Source organism: Maniola hyperantus, chromosome Z, assembly GCF_902806685.2.
Source record: "Maniola hyperantus chromosome Z, iAphHyp1.2, whole genome shotgun sequence".
NCBI classification, from domain to species: Eukaryota; Metazoa; Arthropoda; class Insecta; order Lepidoptera; family Nymphalidae; genus Maniola; species Maniola hyperantus.
In genome coordinates, this window is record NC_048564.1 from 365612 (window position 1) to 385910 (window position 20299).

The 20299-nt window shown below is 39.2% G+C and overlaps 1 protein-coding gene across 3 annotated transcripts in view; it reads left to right on the forward strand.

Moving 5' to 3' along the window:
* Positions 1-20299, forward strand: part of LOC117995633 (otoferlin-like) — a 97238-nt gene that overhangs the window by 23619 nt on the left and 53320 nt on the right. The window lies entirely within an intron of this gene.

Below are 20299 nucleotides of genomic sequence, written 5' to 3' on the forward strand. Positions count from 1 at the left end.
AGGATAAGTTTGGTAACAGTTGAGATTGAACTCCGAATCCCCCAAATGGAAGGTCGACATCTTAATCACTACTCGTCGAGAAAAAAAACGGAATCCATATATGTAAAACTAGCTGATGCTTCGCCCGCGTGGATTTAGGTTTTTAAAAACTCGTTGGAACTTTTGATTTTCTAGGACAAAAAGTAGTCTATCCGTAGTGGCCCATCCCCGGGATGTATGGTATCTCAGTACCAAATTTCGTAAAAACTTTTAAACGGATGATTCTAGAATGATAGTTTGGTCGTCATATTATATTTTGTATGGAAATTAAATTCCGCCATCTTGATTTTTTTTCTATTCATCGAGTAGACCTTCAGATCCTGATCATCTTTTGCAAAGAAACTACTCTTCCATCTTTTATACTCTCCGCAATAGACACCGACGAAGTTTGTATGGCGGCCATCTTTTTTTCGCCATTTTGAATTTCTTTTCAGCTCATTGGCAATTGGATGACGTTTCGAGTGAAATTTGCTCGAGCACCCCCCACCTATCTTCAATACCTTAAGCGAGCTCTTCACCCGTCTCCGAAATCCTCAATCATCAGCTCTCTCCTTATTTTTGCTCCGAATGAATTTTTGACTTCTATACGAATATATCAGTAAAAAAAATATTTCATACAAAAATGTTCAGGAGAGGTGATCAATGAGTGAGTGAATCAGCACGAGCAGCTATATATATTATTATTAAAGGAAAAGCTGACTGACTGACTGATCTATCAACGCACAGCTCAAACTACTGGACCGATCGGGCTGAAATTTGGTATTCAAATAGCTATTATGATGTAGACATCCGCTAAGAAAGGATTTATGAAAACTCAACCACTGAAGGGGTAAAATAGGGGATTGAGATTTGTGTAGTCCACGCGGACGAAATCGCAGGAATAAGCTAGTTAAGCATAATATAAAAACCGGCCAAGTGCGAGTCAGGCTCGCGCAATGAGGGTTCCGTACTACAGTCGTATTTTTTCGCCATTTTGCAGGATAATTCAAAAACTATGATACATAAAAATAAATAAAAATCTGTTTTAGAATGCACAGGTGAAGCCCTTTCATATGATACCCCACTTGATATAGTTATCTTACTTAGAAAATTGAAAATATTTTTAATAATTTAATTTTTTGTATCAACCACATGTAATAACCACAAATACACGGTTTTCAGATTTTTCCCCTAATATCAGTTATAAGGCCCACCTACCTGCCAAATTTCATGATTCTAGGTCAACGTACCCTGTAGGTTCCGTTTTTCCTTTTGAGGTACGGAACCATAAAAACGAGTATAATTATGAAGGCTTTTAATAGGTTCCTTTTGACATAGTTTCTTTATCTTTTCTCTAGTTTTTAAATATTTTGAAATTTAAAAGCACTCAGAAAAGGAACGCCTTTATACGTTTGTGTAAAAAAAGTGAACACTTTTTGCCGGCGGATTAGCCCGTTCAAACAGACAGACAGACAAGAATTTTAAAAACGTTTGATTCAGTTATGTACAGTTCAAATAATCATCTGAGCAGCTATTACGAAATTACAGACAGTCACTTTAATTTTATTTATTAATAAATAATATATATAATATAAGTATATTAGGTTGTATAATTATGTGAACGTTCATAAAAGAAACCAGAAATCAAAGCGTGACGCGCGCCCGGATTCGGTTTTTGAAACGATTTTTCATTTTATTTTTAATCAAGTTTCGCAGTGCATCAGGCGAGTGCACACGTGGAATGGAAAAATACGTAAATTCAATTTGCGAAACTATTAAATGGATCTACAGCGAGAACGCCTACTCTGGGATCCTTTTTATTAGCATATAGGTACACGAGGATTGGATTTGTGCCTATGTGTAGACAATATTTTTCCCGTATACCATACACGAGATTTTATCGAATAGAGCAGTAAAAATAGAAAATGTATTGTATAAGTTGGCCGGCACATTCAATACAAACCACTTGCCCATGAAATGAAAGCTTATAACAATCATATTCATATACATATTATGAGCATCAATTTTTATTATGAACAGAATGCAGTGAACTACCGAGAAGAAAAGAGATATCATCACTGCGAGTAAGATAAATGATAAGATGTTAAATTTTGAAGAAATTTAAACACCGGTTTTAGGTACATCCTTTTTTCTCATTAATTTTTTTAAGGGTTCCGTACCTCAATAGGAAAAAGGATAAGTGCTAAGATGACCAAAAACTTCTCCATTGTTGATTGAATTTTACAAAAAAAAATCGTCACGAAAAATGTAACATTTTTTATGACCTCGTCTGTACATAGGTGTGTGTAGTGGATTATAAGAATACTAACTTAATCCTGCGACTTCATCCGCGTGGACTACACAAATTTCAAACCCCTATTTACTCCTGCAGCGGTTGAATTTTCAAAAATCCTTTCTTATTGGCTGTCTACGTAATAATAGCTATCTGCATGCCAAATTTCAGCCCAAACCATCCAGTTGTTTGAGCTGTGCGTTGATAGATCAGTCAGTCAGTCTCTCAGCTTTTACTTTCATGTCATATACTAGTTGATGCCCGCGACTTAATCCGCGTGGATTTAGGTTTTTTTAAATTCCCGTAAGAACTCTTTAATTTTCCGGGATCAAAAGTAGCCCTTGCCCGGGATGTTTGGTAGCTCTGTACCAAATTTCATCAAAATTGGTTGAACAGTTGGGCCGTGAAAAGCTAGCAGACAGGCAGATACACTTTTGCATTTATAATATTAGTATAGATATAGAAACTGTTTCGTTACAGTAACAGTACAGTAATTTTCAACGTTTCCTACATCAAGCATGAACTCACAATAATTTTCCACGTTCTCTCGACTCTTTTATGAAAAGGTTTACCGTATGTGAAGTTGTTTGACGCAAAACAAAGAACGACAATCCGACACTTTCATTTGCATGTAGCGAGATGGCAAATGTAATCCGTCCACGTTCCTCCCTGCCAGTGATGTGGTTATTTCTTGCATCCTGCATACAATATTAAACACGTCACCGGGAAACTGTATAATGCGAAATTCTATACATGCCTGGGTGTACCATACAATCTACATACTTTTTTAAAGTCCTGACTCGCTGACTTACTGACTCATCATAGCCTAACCCCGAACCCTCAGATGCTGAGCCGAGGCCTTTTCATCTTGGGCAAGAACTCATTTTTTAAGTAGTTATGAAGTACTTATTTCATACCATTTACCACTCATTAACCGTTGAGCTATTGAGGCTCTCGATTCGAAAGCATTCTTATCATCAAGAGTTTGAGCCCCTTTCATATATAATCTGAACAAATATACATGGTTACTTTCTAAGACCGCAAAAATGTTATATTGTAAATTATCGCTTTGATGTTCCAAATTTCCTTCTTTCCATTTACGTAGAGTTTAATGTATTATTATGTCCTCAGAGCAACTCAGCCGAATGGTCCAAGATCCCAGTGCCACCAGACTTACTTATTTTCTGAGAAACAAAATGCTTGAGATATAGTAGTGTTAGCGGGTACATTTACATAAGACTAGCTTATGCTCGCGACTTCGTCCGCATGTCCGCACAAATTTCAAACCCGCCTTCGTTCCGCCTAACAGTCGATTCAATTTTTTTAAATTTTTCTCTCCGTAAGAACCATCCTCGTACATCAAGGAATATTATAAAAAAGAATTAGCGAAATCGGTTCAGCTGTTTTTGAGATTTGCAATGAGCAACACATTTAGAGATTAAATAAGATTTTTGCGGCAACCCTCGGCAATGAGAAATATGATAGAGGTCTCCCTCTTGGAGGGTTGTGACCTATTTTGTTAAACACACAATGGTAAAGGTTTTCTTAGAATAATAATGTGAAATAAAAATATGGTGCGCTCCGATCTTTCACAACTCTAATAAAATATTCTTGCAATACAATATTACAGTTATAAGTGCTTTAACGCGAGCTATGAAGGGAACTTCTTTGATGTTGCGCTGATATTAAATTTAAAAGTAATAATTCTTAGATGTACCTAGTATAGATGTACTAAAACTTAATCTATATTTATACCTATATATATATATAAAAGACTGACTGACTGACTGACTGATCTATCAACGCACAGCTTAAACTACTGGACGGATCAGGCTGAAATTTGGCATGCAGATAGCTATTATGACGTAGGCATCCCCTAAGAAAGGATTTTTGAAAATTCAACCCCTAAGGGGATAAAATAGAGGTTTGAAATTTATGTAGTAATAGTTTTTCGAAGTACTAGGTACTAATACATATAAAAAAAGAAAAGACTGACTGACTGACTACCTATCAATGGATGGATCGGGTTGATATTTGACATGCAGATAGCTTTTATGACGTAGACATCCACTTAGAAAGGATTTTTGAACATACAACTTCTAAAGGGGTAAAATAGGGGTTTGAAATTTGTGTAGTCCACGCGAATGTGGCGGGAATAAACTAGTAACTCTATAAAGTAAGTAAAAATAGAGCTTCTAAGTTTTAATGTCTAGCTAATGTATTATAACGTATCTAGCTAATATAAAAATTTATAATTTTTTATATGATTAACTCAACATCAGCTCACTACTCAGCATGTGTCTCCTCTCAGAATGAGCAGAGTTTGGCCATAGTCTACCACGCTGGTTAAGTGCTTATTGGCAAAGTTCACACACCTTTGAAAACATTATGCAGAACTCACAGGTTGCCTTACGATTTGCCATCACCGTTACAATAAGTGATACCTTATTGTAACGGTGCTCATTTTTCCGAAAAGTTAGAGGTGCGTGCCCGGGACGAACCCTGGACCTCCCGACTAACTTGGGCACCTCTTTTTACTAACAACTTAGAAACATCTCGATAAATGGTGGCGGTCTCAAAGCGGCTGTTCTGTTTGGGGACCCTTTTCCTTCACGTTACTTCCTGAGTTTTTAATTATTTTTTATCTTAAATATTTTATTTAAAAAGTTGATTACTCTACAATCAATTTTCAAAGTAGTAGCACTTTTTCGTAGCAAAAGTTTCCCCTTTGCCAAAAAGTACGAAATTATAGGACAAGAGCTCAGTTCGGGGCTGATAACTTTATAATTTATAATTGAAATAAATGATTCAATAGTGTTGGGTCAGGTTAGAGTACAAGATAAAATAACAGGAGGTACCTACTTTATATTTTTAAACGTGTCCTTTTTGAAGGACTTGCGACTTCTTTTACAAACGCGTCACTACATAGGATACTACAGGTGCGATGAAAGGGATCTTATCGGATTCCAAACCTTTGAATCCTTGTCGAAGTACCTATCTACTACTATTAGGCATACGTGCCTATTATACTTACTACAAGAATGCTTTAATTTTTATAAAATACCAGATAGTTCCCACGACTTCGTCCGCGTGGATTCAGGTTTTTCAAAATCCCGCAGGAACATTTTGATTTTCCGGAATAAAAGTAGCCTATGTCATCTCTAGGTCTTTACTTAACCATGTATATTCATGCAACAAATCTAGTCTATCCATCGTCGCCCTGTTGCGATGCGATTGAAGAACAAACCAACAAACAAACACTTTCGCATTTCATTCATAATGTTTCATCCGTATCTTTGTCGTGATTATATTTATATAGCATAATAAATATTATATTCATATACTTATAATAATATTATTATATTGTATATAATAATATTATAAAATAATAAAAGCATATAATTCGGGTATAGTGTTGTTATCAATGAGTGATAGAATATTTTCAGGATGGGATCATTATTTCTGAGATTACTCTCTGTATGAGTATAATCTCTCTCTCTCTCTCCGGTCGTTCCTTCATTGCTGAAGATCGTGGTCCTGGCAAACTGCCCTCGAATGGCTTATCTGTTTCCATCGGCTATAATATATCGGCTATATTATATCGGTATGAGTATAATATTCAAACATAATTTCGAAGAATTTTTTAGAATTGTTTTTGGTAAATAAATATTTTTTAATTTTTAATTTTTATTCATTGTTTAAGAGCTTCGTATCCAAAACGTGCCAATGGGACCTCATTACTAAGCCTCAACTGTCCATCCGTCTGTCTGTCAGCGGGCTGTATCTCGTGAACCGTAATAAGTAGAGAGTTGAAATTTCCACCGATTGTATTTCTAATACCGCTGTTACTACAAATTATAAAAGACTTCAAAATGGCTGCCACGAAAGTTATAAATAATTAAGTGTTATTTGTTGAACGACGCTACGGAACACTTCGTTTGCGAGTCCGTCTCGCACTTAACCGATTTATTTTAATATCAGTTACCTATACTCTAGTGTAGATATTATTTATTTGTTAGTTGAATTTTGTCCAGTGTATATAGTTATACAAAATATCGATTACCCTGTTTCGGGCGCACGACTCGTATCTAGGTATGTAGGTCAGGATCGGCAAAATGAGGTACGTGTCTATAACCTGCCGGGTGTATTGCTTTTCCGTTATTGCTATACCTGTTGAGGAAACACAATACATTTGTAAGTAGACCCCCCACTAGGTGGACGAACGACATCAGACGAGTCGCAGGGAGCCGCTGGATGGCGGCGCAAAGACCGTGGCGTGTGGAAGTACAAGATACCTATATCCAGCTGCGGACGTCTATCGATTGATGATGATGATGATACTTAAGTCGTTACTAAGTTACTTTGCCGTCTTAAAAGATAAATAAATCGCGTTGCTAAGCGGGGATACGTGTAATCGACGCGCTTTGCGCAATGATTTAGATTTTAGACCTTTTGGAGTTCTGTCGTATCGGCAGTTGGCACTTGAAATTTCACGAACACGTTTTTAATTCGAATCGCTAGGATATGGAATTCCCTTACGGCATCAGTTTTCCGCTCCACTTGAAATAAAGGTACCTTCAAGTCAAGAGCTCATAGGCAAGCGCGTTTCATCTTAGGCTCATCACTGCCGAGTAGGTCTGATTGCAACTAAGTGATTTCTATCCATACTAATATTATAAATGCAAAAGTGTGTCTGTCTGTCTGCTAGGTTTTCACGGCTCAACCGTTCAACCGATTTTGATGAAATTTGGTATAGAGTTAGCTTATATCCCGGGGATGTCATAGGCTACTTTTTATCCCGGAAAATCAAGCAGTTCCCACGGGATTTTTAAAAACCTAAATCCACGCAGACGAAGTCGCGGCCATCATCTAGTAATAAATAAAAAGTGACTTAAGTGGCAAGTGCGTGTCGGGTCTCGTCCAGGGTAGGGTTCTGTAGTTTCCATCACAATATACCTATAGTCCGCGACTGGTCGAGGTGGCAATTGAGGTATGAGGCCATGGGACGCCTCGCACACCCATACGTCACCCGCGCTCGCCCGCACTGGGTTAGCGCGGGGGCTGTGCGGGTGCGCGCGGCGTTCCCTCACCGGTTGTCATCTCGACCTGTCGCATACTAAAGATACTAACTGTTTTACTCAACAACTTCATCTAAATAGTACGACCAAGTAGGTATTACAGGGGACTTTTACGTGTATCGAAATTTTTTTTTTCAAGTTTTTATTTTACCACTATACCCACGTGATTAATATGAAAATCCATGCCAGATTACAAGTTTATAGTACAAATAATAGTCTCTGAACTAAGCCGCTGACGGACGGCCAGACGGGCAGATGGATGGGCATGGCGGAACTATTAGCGTTACTTGTTTACTACGGAACCCAGAAAATAAGGAGAATCAATTAATATCTGTTATAATATAACGGATCGACCAATTTCGCCAAGTGAGTTGGCGTCGAGCGTCGAGCGCGTAACAGATGCGACCGCGACCTACTTTCTATTACTTTAAATAGGTCGTCATGACCAACTCATGACCAGCTCACTACAGAGCACGGGTCTCCTCTCAAGACCTCTGCGCGTTTGGAACCCTCGTACCTTTAGTTTTTAGTAATTATCACCACTATAACATCATCTAACAAATTAAAAATTTGACCATCAGTAAGCGTAAAATTTTACCTATTCTGAATAAATAATTTGAGTTTGAGTTGAGTTTGAAATGAAAAGGATTTTGATCATCACCACGCTGGCCGAGTGCGGTTTGGCAGACTTCACACACCTTTGAGAACCTTATGGAGAACTCTCAGGCATTCAGGTTTCCTCACGATGTTTTCCTTCACCGTTAAAGCAAGTGATATTTAATTAATTAGAACGCACATAACTCCGAAAAGTTAGAGGTGCGTGCCCGGTATCGAACCCCCGACCTACGAGTGGAAGGCGGACGTCCTAACCACTAGGCTATCACAGCTACTGTCAGTCTGTCAGAAGAAGCCTTTTTAATACATATATAGACTAGCAGCTGATGCCTGCGACTTCATCCGCATGGATTTAGGTTTTTAAATTCCCATGGGGACTGGGATATCCGGGATAAAAAACAGCCTTTGTCACTGTCCAGGACTTTAACTATACCCATGTTAAAAATAACGTCAATCTGTTGCGATGTGATTGAAGGACAAATCAACCAAACAAACAAACAACGCCAAACTTGGTAATACACTGTTCCAAAAATATTGTAACACCACTTCACGTGTATTTTTTGCAATAAAGAATTATGCATATATGAATATGAAACACACTTTTGCATTTATAATATTACTAGCTGATGCCCGCGACTTCGTCCGCGTGGATTTAGGTTTTTAAAAATCCTGTGCGAGCTCTTTGATTTTCCGGGATAAAAAGTAGCCTATATCACTATCCAGGTCTTTAACTATATCCATGAAAAAAATGACGATCTGTTGCTCGTGACTGAAGGACCAACAAACAAACGCACTTTTGCATTTATAATACGGGTAATATTATGGGTTATACCTGTTAGCATCTACCTGCTAGCTTCTACAGAGATACGGACGATAGTAAAACTCACGACAGGTTGGGATGGCATTCGGGGTAGAGGCGGGGGGATGCCCCGCACACCCGCACTGGGTTAGCGCGAGGGCTGGCCCGACTGCGATCTCGACCTGTCGCATACCATACTTGCTGAGTTCACCCAATTAATACTTTGGCAAGGTAAATTATTTACTTTAGCGTAATTCTTTAATTTATTACAATGTAGAAATTCGACTAGGCAGGTACTTCAGTCATAAAAGGTACTTTAGTTTGTGTGACTGTCTGTGCACGTTTCACGCTGAAACTACTGAACGGATTGAAAGTTGAAGTCGCGGTCATAAGCTAGTACATATAATGTAGGTACACTATTGATCGTACCTCCTCCCAGGACACGTTTTACGCTGAGAGGGGGGAAAGGGGAATATTAATCATGTTTAACGAAACTAATATTCTTTAAAAAACCTGACTGCTAAAGTAAAATTTATAGTGTTTTTCCCGTTTAGTTGCAAGACATAATTTTGTTAGAACGGTAATGAAATGGTTCCTTAGGAAGCTACTTGTCGGACTATGTTAATAAACTCATAGCTAGGAACCCAGAGCCGTAAGGCGAGTAAAAAATGTTATGCTAATGTTAAAAGTTTTTGCTTATGTCATGTGTGGTTCAAGAAACTATTTTTAATTTTTAATAAAATAAAACAAGAATAAAACCAACAAAAACATCTCAATTCTTTATTTAATAACAGTAGGTATAGTAATATCAAAGATTACTTGATTAATATAATATTATCTTTGGTAATATGAAAGCAATATAGTGTTCCGCGAAACGTTCACTACTATTTACAATATTCCAAGAGATTTTCCAGGAAATTTCAAGAGGGTAGAAGGTAAAATATATTATTTCCAGGAAATTTTATTCGAGTGTCCTTTTGATCCATCCGAGAATAAAAGATAGGGACTATATGTACCTGCTTACCTACTTGTACAATGTACAACAGAATTGTACTGCGTAGGTACAAGGTGTTCTCAATCATAGGCGAAGCCTGCACGTTCAATAAATATTGCGATCCGCAGATATTTATTCCATACTAGATGATGCCCGCGACTTCGTCCGCGTGTATTTTGGTTTTTTTAAAATCCCTTGGGAACTCTTCAATTTTCCGGGGTGAAAAGTAGCCTATGTGTTTCCTATTTCTAGCCAATGCCCCGGGATGTAAGCTAACTCTGTACCAAATTTCATCAAAATCGATTGAACTATTGGGCCATTAAAAGCTAGCAGACAGACAGACAGACACACTTTCGCATTTATAATATTAGTATGGATCGTGACTAGAGTATTGACGGATCGCAATATATGGAACACCGGATTCGTAGATTTACAAATTCCGGATTGTCACTCCACGGATCGTGATAAATATTGAAGAATCCAGCACATTAGCCATGCCGGCGTACAAATATAACAAACAATGGAGATTACTAAGTACCTATGGTATTTAAAATACATGGAATCAGACACATGTTTCCGTATGTTTTAAGTTGGAATTATTGAATATTTAAATACAATAATCTAAACTTATAAACTAAATTATAAATATATCTAAACGTTAAACTTATAACTTATATAGCTTTTTGGGTCGGGGGTTAAAAATATCAGATCCTCATTCGCTCTCTTTGCAGCGGCACCAGTAGCATGTTGCATCAGTAGATTGATACAGCATCATACACTTATTTTTAATGAATTCTTAATTTTCCTTGTTTTATACAGTTATTTTTTTCTACACAACGATTTATCATATTTGTATTTTTAGCTTCAAGTAAACTGGTATAAGTCCCACGAATTGCTAATGCGCGTGGCCGCCATTTTAGTGACGTCAGCACTAGACTGAAGTTTCGAGCTGACATTTTTACTTAAATATACGTCAAATGACGTCAAAATGACGTCATATCGATGTTAATGAGACATGGTTCTAGCAACTTATAATCGCGAAATGCATGCTAGTTGGCCAGTAATTGGGTGTACCAACATGCAATTTTTGTTTCTCTGTGAATTATCTGTTGTCAAACCAATAAAATGAAGTATAATAAAATGATTGCAACAAACATGCATCCGCTATCCAGTATTCTTGGTAGCATGAATTAATTATTGGTCTCGCTCCGCTCTGCCTCGGTAGTGGTACCACAGACCACTCCACTCAACGAGCATTACAATATCGGTATTTTATTTAGTTAGGCCAAACTAAAAGCTTTGTAAAAGCATTTTCAATGAAAAATGTTCAATCTCTATGGAATATAATAGAATAGAAATATATTCCTTCATATAGGTAAACCTTTGCAAATACTTTTGAATCGTGAAATGCATCTACAACTAGTTCGGAATGCTTTGAACTGATCGAGTTATTTTCATTCAAAAGCAACGTACGAAGATGTGCCTCTTCATTTCTAATTCGAAACGCTAAGATTTGGAACACCCTTCCAGCATCAGTTACGCCCTCCAATAATAATATGGGTACCTTCAAGTCAAGAGTGAATAGACATCTTCTAGGCAAGCGCGCTCCATTTTAGGATGCATCATCACTTTTTTGTACGCATTATTCTTATTCTTGTAGATCCGAATAAGTGAAGGTGTAAACCAGATCGGGAATTTGGAACGACTTACTCTGAGGGGAACGTGAATTTTATTATACTACTAGCTTATGCTCGCGACTTCGTCCGCGTGGACTACAAAATTTCAAAACCCTATTTCACCCCCTTAGGAGTTGAATTTTCAAAAATCCTTTCTTAGCGGATGCCTACGTCATAATAGCTATCTGCATGCCAAATTTCAGCCCGATCCGTCCAGTAGTTTGAGCTGTGCGTTGATAGATCAGTCAGTCAGTCAGTCATTCAGTCAGTCAGTCAGTCAGTCACCTTTTCCTTTTATATATATAGACTACTAGCTGCCCCGGCGTACTTCGTACCGCCTAACAGTTTCAGGAATTTTATTAAATTTTTCTCTCCGTGAGAACCATCCCCGTACTTCAAGGAATATTATGAAAAAAGAATTAGCGGTACAGCTGTTCTCGAGATTTGCGATCAGCAACACATTTAGCGATTCCTTTTTATATAAAGAAAAAGATAAAGTTCATAAAATATTTCAAGTAGGTACTGTCTTTTCGACATTTTGATCAAGAAATAAGGAACCCCAAGGTATTGTTTCTAACCTTTTGTTAATAACTTCAAAATTAGCCTGTCGGTAATTATACCTGGGAGCATTATTTCGTATTAGAGGGATGTCCAACTCGGCTGTTCTTATTATAAGCGGTGGGTGGTGTACTGACTCACTCAGTAGATGAACGTCTGAACGAGTTCTGGGTTTGCTTCGTTTGCTTTGGTACTGACTACCGACATAGCTCAACGGGTTGCGAAGCTAAAGTGGCAATGGGCAGGGCCCATAGTTCGTACAACCGATAGACGTTGGGGTCCCAAGGTGCTGGAATGGCGACCTCGCACCGGAAGACACAGTGTTAGAAGACCCCCCACTAGGTGGATAGACGACATCAGACGAGTCGCAGGGAGCCGCTGGATGCAGGCGGCGCAAGACCGTGGCGTATGGAAGTCCCTACAAGAGACCTATGTCCAGCAGTGGACGTCTATCGGTTGATGATGATGATGAACCACAAATTCACGGTTTTCCTATTTTTTCCCTTACATGTGCTATAAGACCTACCTACCTGCCATTTATGATTCTAGAATCTAGATCAACGGGAAGTGCCCTATAGGTTTCTTGACAGACAGACAACAAAGTGATCCTGTAAGGGCTGTTCCTTCTTTCTTTTTGAGGTATGGAACCTTAAAAAGTACGAGTGGCTCGTACACCATATTATGTTATTTAAATAAAACATTACAGTTTCTCTCAACCATATTTCATTTAATTTATAAAATCGGAAACCGCTGTTTCATATTGTTACGTTCTAATTATTAAAATTGATGAACCGAATTTCGATACAAACACAAAACCACAATGAATATAAATCTGACAATGCAAAATCCGTCGAAAATGCACGCGGTGTATTTGGCTTGTACTATTTGAATTTGATTGTTCTATTGTTCTAGCTTTTCCATTTCATTCGCTAAAAGCCTGCATTCTCTTGCTTATTTTGACGAACGTATACTATTTATACAAATTAAGGCCTGCACAGACGATGGGTAGTCCTTGGATATTTTGTCCGTCAAAATAAATCGCTCACAACAGCATCGAATAGCACAGCACATATTACGAGGGATTAAAAAATACCCCGTGCAAAAAGTTCCCCGAATAGCATCACAGACTGGACATCTCAGACTGGACTGCGGTCCGATCAAAAGAACGGAACGAAGAACGAAGTCCTCGAAAAAATAAAACTACCACCACCACAGCACACCAAAAATAAAAATCCACCGAGAAAAGCTCTCTCTCTCTCTCTCTCTCTGTTACTATTAACATATAATTAATGACGGAGACAATGAACTCAGTGGGCGTTAACCATTTTGAGTCGCTAACTAATCACAAACAAAACTGTTTTAGAATTGAGGTACGAATGTTTTTTGAAAACATATTTGTGATTGGTTGGTCACTCAAAATGGTTAACGCCCACTGAGTTGTTTGTCTCTGTTATATCTATGGGATTACGTGATAGAGAGAGTTCTATGCTAACTTCTTTCCGTGGATAGAGTATAATGTACCTATCACCGCACACAGTGCATTTTAGTCCGCATTTAGTGTCCGCACTGTGTGCGTTGAGTCCGTGAAAAGTTCTCGGCGGACATTTTATCTACGCTTCGAGGACTTCTGTCCTACGCGGACAAAAGTCTCTCGTCTGCGCTGGCCCGTAGGTGCTGATACCAAGCATTGCAGCCATCCAACTTTGACGACCCTCATATTTCTTTATTATTAAGGTAAAAAAGATTTAAAAATATACTAGTAGTTATTCTACTCAATAAGTTCTAGAGAATGCTGGGGAAGATTTTTTTTTTTTGATTGTCAAAATGTCTTTATTAACCCGTATTGACCCACGACTGGGCAAAAGCCTACCTCCGATTTTTCCACTACTCCTTATTCGCTACTGCCACGCCAAACCAAGCACGGCTCGATGATTCTGGGGAGTGCAGAAAGAAGCAGATTTTGCCTACAAGTCATCTGGCATAATCTATGTATTTAGCAAATGAATGCCTTTATGTAGAAGTATGTATTAAAAGTATATGAGTACAAGAACTTTAGGTCCCGTGCGTGAAATTGTCAATTTGTTGTTAAATAAATCCTGTTTGCCTTCAGTCCGCCCCCGGGGATGCGATAGTGAAAATATACAAAACAAATAAGCCCACTATATGGAGCGGTATTCGATAGAATATGCGCTGTAAAAGCTTTTGCCATATCAAACAATTTACGTCAAAAATTGATGGAGCAAAATCAATAGCGGGTATGATAGTTGAAATTAAAAATATTGTAATTAAATATATTGCGCTGATAATCCATATTCAGGCTAGATGTATGCTGTGTTCACAACAAATAAATAAATCTAAATCGTAACAGTATTGCAATGATTATCATCATCATCATTATCACTACTACTGAGCTCAGTGGCCCTACCGCGGTTGTTTGACAGCTACAATGTCACGATCGCATTCATCTCTGATTGGTTAATGCTCGCTCACTATTGGCTACAATGCATTGTTGCAACAAGAATGGGACAAATTCAGCCAATCAGAACAATTGAGATTGTAATAATGATTGATGCAGGTTTTAGACATTCGCCCTACAGGTCTCCTTAGAATGAGAAGGGTTGCCATAGTCCGTCACACTGGCCAAGAACGGATTGGCAGATTTCACACACCTGTTTGAGAAAATGATGGAGAACTGTCAGACATGCAAGTTATGTCACGATATTTTCATTCACTTTCAAAGCAAGTTAATTGCAGACGCGCATTACTCCGAAAAGTTAGAAATCCGTGCCCAGTCGTATCTCTGATCTCCTGAATAAGTGCGGGTGTATAAATTACCATGGTATTCAAAAAATTACAATTTTAGTTTAACCTAACCTAACTTCTAAGAGTAGGAACGCAAGTACCTACCTATCTCTGATTGGTTCCCTAAAAGACTAAAGTGTGTGTACCTACTAGTGTTATACCTACCTACTAATACTACAGCTTGTACCTACTAGTACTTATAGCTTGTATCACTAGTTAATACTAGGTATTTAGATTTTAGACTGCATTAGCCTAGTAGGTACTTGCATTCAGCTGTTTGCAGGGCAGTAATTAGTTGAAGCTTTCCTGAAGAAGGAAATAAAATGTTACTCAAAGTGTGACTGTAAAGCCTCAGTTCTGTGCAAATAAAACAGTTTAAATAAAACTTCGACAAAGTGGCGGACTCGAACGTTGAGTGGAAACGTGAGGATATTTTTCTCACCTAAATCCTACACACGGACCCACAAGTGCTCCAACTTAACTTTTAATCACAAACACACCCGTAGTTGTATATCCTCAAAAATCTTCCATATACCTTTCACCAAATCACATCTCGGAAATCAAGCCCCAATTATGCGTATATGTGCAAAATATAATGAATTGCCTAAAACGATACCTGGCATCGACATATTTCATGACTCAGCTACTGCATTCATAAAAAGACTCTTCGATCATTTAACGGTGGGTTCATCTCATAAGTAACTTGTTTGTCTAATTTTATACTTTCTTCATATTGTTTGGCTGACTTGAAAATAGTTTAAAATAAATTACCTACAGTAATGACAGTGGGACGACATTATTTGCAAAACGACATTTGACACTTAACTAGCAAACGCAAATTCTAAAAAAGACCGTGCTCGTCTTCTTGCTGTCTCTGCAAAAGAGTCCGGCTACTGGCTACATGCTCTTCCCTCTGCCAACCTGGGCACTTTGTTAGACCATACGACACTTTCTGTTCTCATTGGTCTTAGGCTTGGCGCCACAATAAACCAGCCTCACCGTTGCCACTGCGGTGACTGTGTTGACGCCTTCGGCCACCATGGGCTCTCCTGTTCGAGAAGCGCTGAACGCTTCTCCCGCCATAGTACCCTTAACGACATCATCCGGAGGTCCCTTGCCACCGCCCATGTGTCAGCTCTACTAGAACCTATTGGTTTGGCACGTAGCGATGGCAAGAGACCTGATGGTATGACGCTCGTACCGTGGAAGATGGGCAGGTCGCTTGTTTGGGATGCAACTTGTGTAGACACTTTAGCTGCATCCCACATTCAGGCGACCTCCTCTATGGCGGGTGCAGCGGCCATCAGCGCCGAACAGGCCAAGAGGTGCAAATATGAAAACCTCGATGGGAGCTTCGTATTCGTGCCTTTTGGTGTGGAGACCTTGGGGCCGTGGGGCCCGGGGGCTCGGGCTCTATTTGAAGAAATTGCGAAAAGAGTTATCGAGTCAACCGGGGACCCGAGAGCTGGCAGCTACCTTGGTCAAAGAATTAGTTTGGCCATCCAAAGGGGTAATGCTGCCAGCATCTACATGCCTCCAAAGTCCAAACACCAGAAGCATGCACGAACCATAAACTATACATACAATGCCTTTGATTTTATTTGAATACGTGCTACGCCCGGGCATTCTACGTTAGTATAAAGGGGTTTGAATATTTTAGTACGGAGCCTGGCTCGATAGGCTAGATTGTACTGCTGCCGCCACTCCAACTTTTATTCTCGGAAACGTGGCACTGGAACATTTTCTCTCACACATCTATCGATGCCAGCTTGAGTGATACAGGTTTTATGCGTGGCCACTATTTAGGAAAAAAACCGGCTAAGTGCGAATCAGACTCACGCACTGAGGGTTCCGTAGTATAATCACATTGTCATCATATATTTTCTTTAGTTTTATCATTCTCTTATTTTAGAAGTTACAGGGACACACACACACACACACACACACACACATTTTACCACTTTGGAAGTGTCTCTCGCGCAAACTATTCAGTTTAGAAAAAAATGATATTAGAAACCTCAATATCATTTTTAAATACCTATCCCACACATATGCGTTTGATGAAAAAAATAATTTGAGTTTCAGTTCAAAGTATAGGGAACCCCAAAATTCATTGTTTATTTTCTATTTTTGTGTAAAAGTCTTAATGCGGTTCACAGAATACATCTACTTACCAAGTTTCAACAGTAAGTATAGCTCTTATAGTTTCGGAGAAAAGTGACTGTGACATACGGACGGACAGACAGACAGACAGACATGACGAATCTATAAGGCTTCCGTTTTTTGCCATTCGGCTACGGAACCCTAAAAAGGACCTAACGGCGGACTACTAGATGTGCTAAAATGTTGTCATAGCTTGATAATCCCGTGTGTATCGGCTAACTTAACAGAAAAATCCGGTTTGCTTTAATTATAAAGTTTTTATCTTCTTTGCACAGTATTTCATCCCGAGTTGTTATTCTAAGATTTTATCATTATATTAAGGGCAATATACTTCCGCCTTCCTATAACTAAGTAGGTATACTCGATGGATAAAGCGGCGGCATGAAGGTTGCTGTTGCGTATACCCGCGACTTCGTCCGTGTGGACTACACAAATTTCGAACTCCTATTTTACCCTCTTAGGGGTCAAATTTTTAAAAATCCTTTCTTAGCGGATGTCTACGTTCATAATCATAATAGTTATCTGCACGCCAAATTTCAGCCCGATCCGTCCAGTAATTTGAGCTGTGCGTGGTTAGATCAGTCAGTCAGTCATTCATTCAGTCAGTCAGCTTTTCCTTTTATATACACAAATAAGAAGCATAGGCACATATTAAATGGAAAAAAGGAAGACTCCAAACATAAGCTTTAAATTTTATAATAAATTGATTTAGGTTTTTAAATGTTGATTTTCACATTATTTCTTATTTTAACCCATTTAGGGGTAGAATCCTTTCTTAGTGGACCTACTCTTTAGAAAGAGCACACCTTCCAAATTTCATGTTTCTAGGACCAGCATTTTTGGTTGTGCGTTGATATAATTATAAGTCAATCAGTCAGTCAATCAGGACTTTGAATCTAAATATATAAAAGGAAAAGGTGACTGACTGACTGATCCATCAACGCACAGCTCAACTACTGGACGGATCGAGCTGAAATTTAGCATGCAGATAGCTATTATGAAGTAGGCATCCGCTAAGAAAGGATTTTTGAAAATACAACCCCTAAGGGGGTGAAATAGGGGTTTGAAATTTGTGTAGTCCACGCGGATGAAGTTGCAAGCATTAGCTAGTTTTATATATACTTACAGATGTTTAGATATTTTATTCCTCCGCGAGTATGTAGGTACTATCGGTTCCAGGAGATGACCAAACTTTGTTCAAAGTTCTGAATAGAGACGTTCCTATCTTGGAAAGTTCCTCAAAGAAGCACTAGGGCTGTGCAAAGTTTACAAGTTTCCTGCAGCATTCCGAGTACAGTCAGTACGACTTCTCTCTCGCGAGCTTTTTGAATTAGTTTGAAACTCGATAAAATGAAAAACCGCTCAAGTGCGACTCGAACTCACATACGAATGGTTCCGTACCATCGCACAAGAAACAACACGTATTATTATTTGTTTATGTTCATGGCTGCCGTTTTGAAATTCTTATTATGTACAAGATAATGCCCGCGACTTCGTCTGCGTGGATTTAGGTTTTTAAAAATCCCATAGGAACTCTTTATTTTTCCGGGATAAAAAGTAGCCTATGTCCTTTCCCAGGGTCCAAGCTATTTCTGTACCAAATTTCGTCAAAATGGGTGGAATGGATGGGCCGTGAAAGGCTAGCAGACAGACATACTTTCGCATTTATAATATTAGTATGGATTTTTATAGCGGCAATAGAAATACACTGTGAAAATTTCAAATTTCTACCGTTTACGGTACATGAGATACAGCCCGCTAACAGACAGACGGACGTATAGCGGAGGCTTAATAATGGGTCCCGCTGAGACCCTTCGGGACTCTAAGCAAACTGGAACCAGTATGAATCAGCCCGAATGGTTCCGTACCATCGAACAAGACATAAAACTTTTATTTTTTTTTGGCGACTCTTTCTTTTGCTATGCTTTAAGCTTTAAGACATTGCTATCTGCCAAATTTTATGATTCTAGATCAACGAGAAGTACCTATCCTATAGGTTTTGTTTCCGTTAACGGGTCTTAACAGACACGACAGACGGGTAGACAGACAACAAAGTGATCCTATTAGGGTACCTCTTTTCTTTGGAGATGCGGAAACCTAAAAATCATGTTTGCATCGTAATTTGAAATACGTTTCAAGTTGACTATTTGTTCCACTTGAGTTGAGTATTTATTCCACTGTTACCAATTTTTTTTTTTTTTTTTTTTTTTAATAGATATAGCGAGCAAGCGAGCAGGCGGGTCACCTGATGTTAAGTGATTACCGCCGCCCATGAACATTTGCAGCACCAGAGGAGCCGCCGATGCGTTGCCGGCCTTTTAGGAATTTGTTGGTCCGCCCCTTGAATAACCCCATGTTATAATCTAGAGGGAACACCGCCGATGGGAGTTGGTTCCACAGTTTGCACGTGCGTGGAAAGAAGGATCTGGCGCAGCGGACGGTCGAAGTGCACCAGACACCCAGATGGTGAGGGTGAAATTCCTTACGGTGGCGCGCGGTGCGGTTGTAGAAAAAAGAGGGTGGAATGAGGTCAAAAAGCTCTTCAGAGCACTCCCCATTATACAGGCGATAGAACACGCATAGAGAGCTAACGTCTCTGCGGTGCTCCAGGCTTTCCAACGAGCCGGTTAGTTTGGGATCGTCCACAAGTCGAACAGCCCGCCTTTGGATCCGATCAAATGGAAGAAGTTGGTACTGGGGTGCTCTAGCCCAAAGGTGGGAGCAGTACTCCATGTGAGGGCGGACTTGCGCCTTATAGAGTAGGAGCCTATGCTCGGGCGCGAAGTACCGCTTTGCTCGGTTGAGCACCCCAAGCTTTTTGGAGGCTAATTTGGCCTTGCTTTCCAAATGATCGCGGAATTGAACCTCGCTCGAAATGTGGACTCCAAGGATCCCAATGCTGTTGGAAGGTGTGAGGGGAGTGCTCTGAAAGAGAAGAGGCAGTGTAAAAGGGGACTTCTTGGCAGAAAACGCGCAAACCTGTGTTTTAGTTGGGTTTTGCACTAGGTTTTGTGCGCCCCATTCTGACACTTTACCTAGGCAGGTTTCTATGTCAGACACAAGTTTGGCTCTACACTCCTCCAGCACTGCGCGAGAAAGCTGTGTATGTCCTTTGTACAGGGCATCACCCGTACTGTCATCCGCATAGCAATGGATTTTATTTTATTTCACAATTTTTAGTACAATAGTTTAAAAACCTAATATTTACTAAGCTATTACACTGATCGCGAGCAAATTTACTCTTATCCATTGTGCAGTTCCGTTCTCCATCTCCGAAGATATTCGTCAGATCTTCAAAAAAGT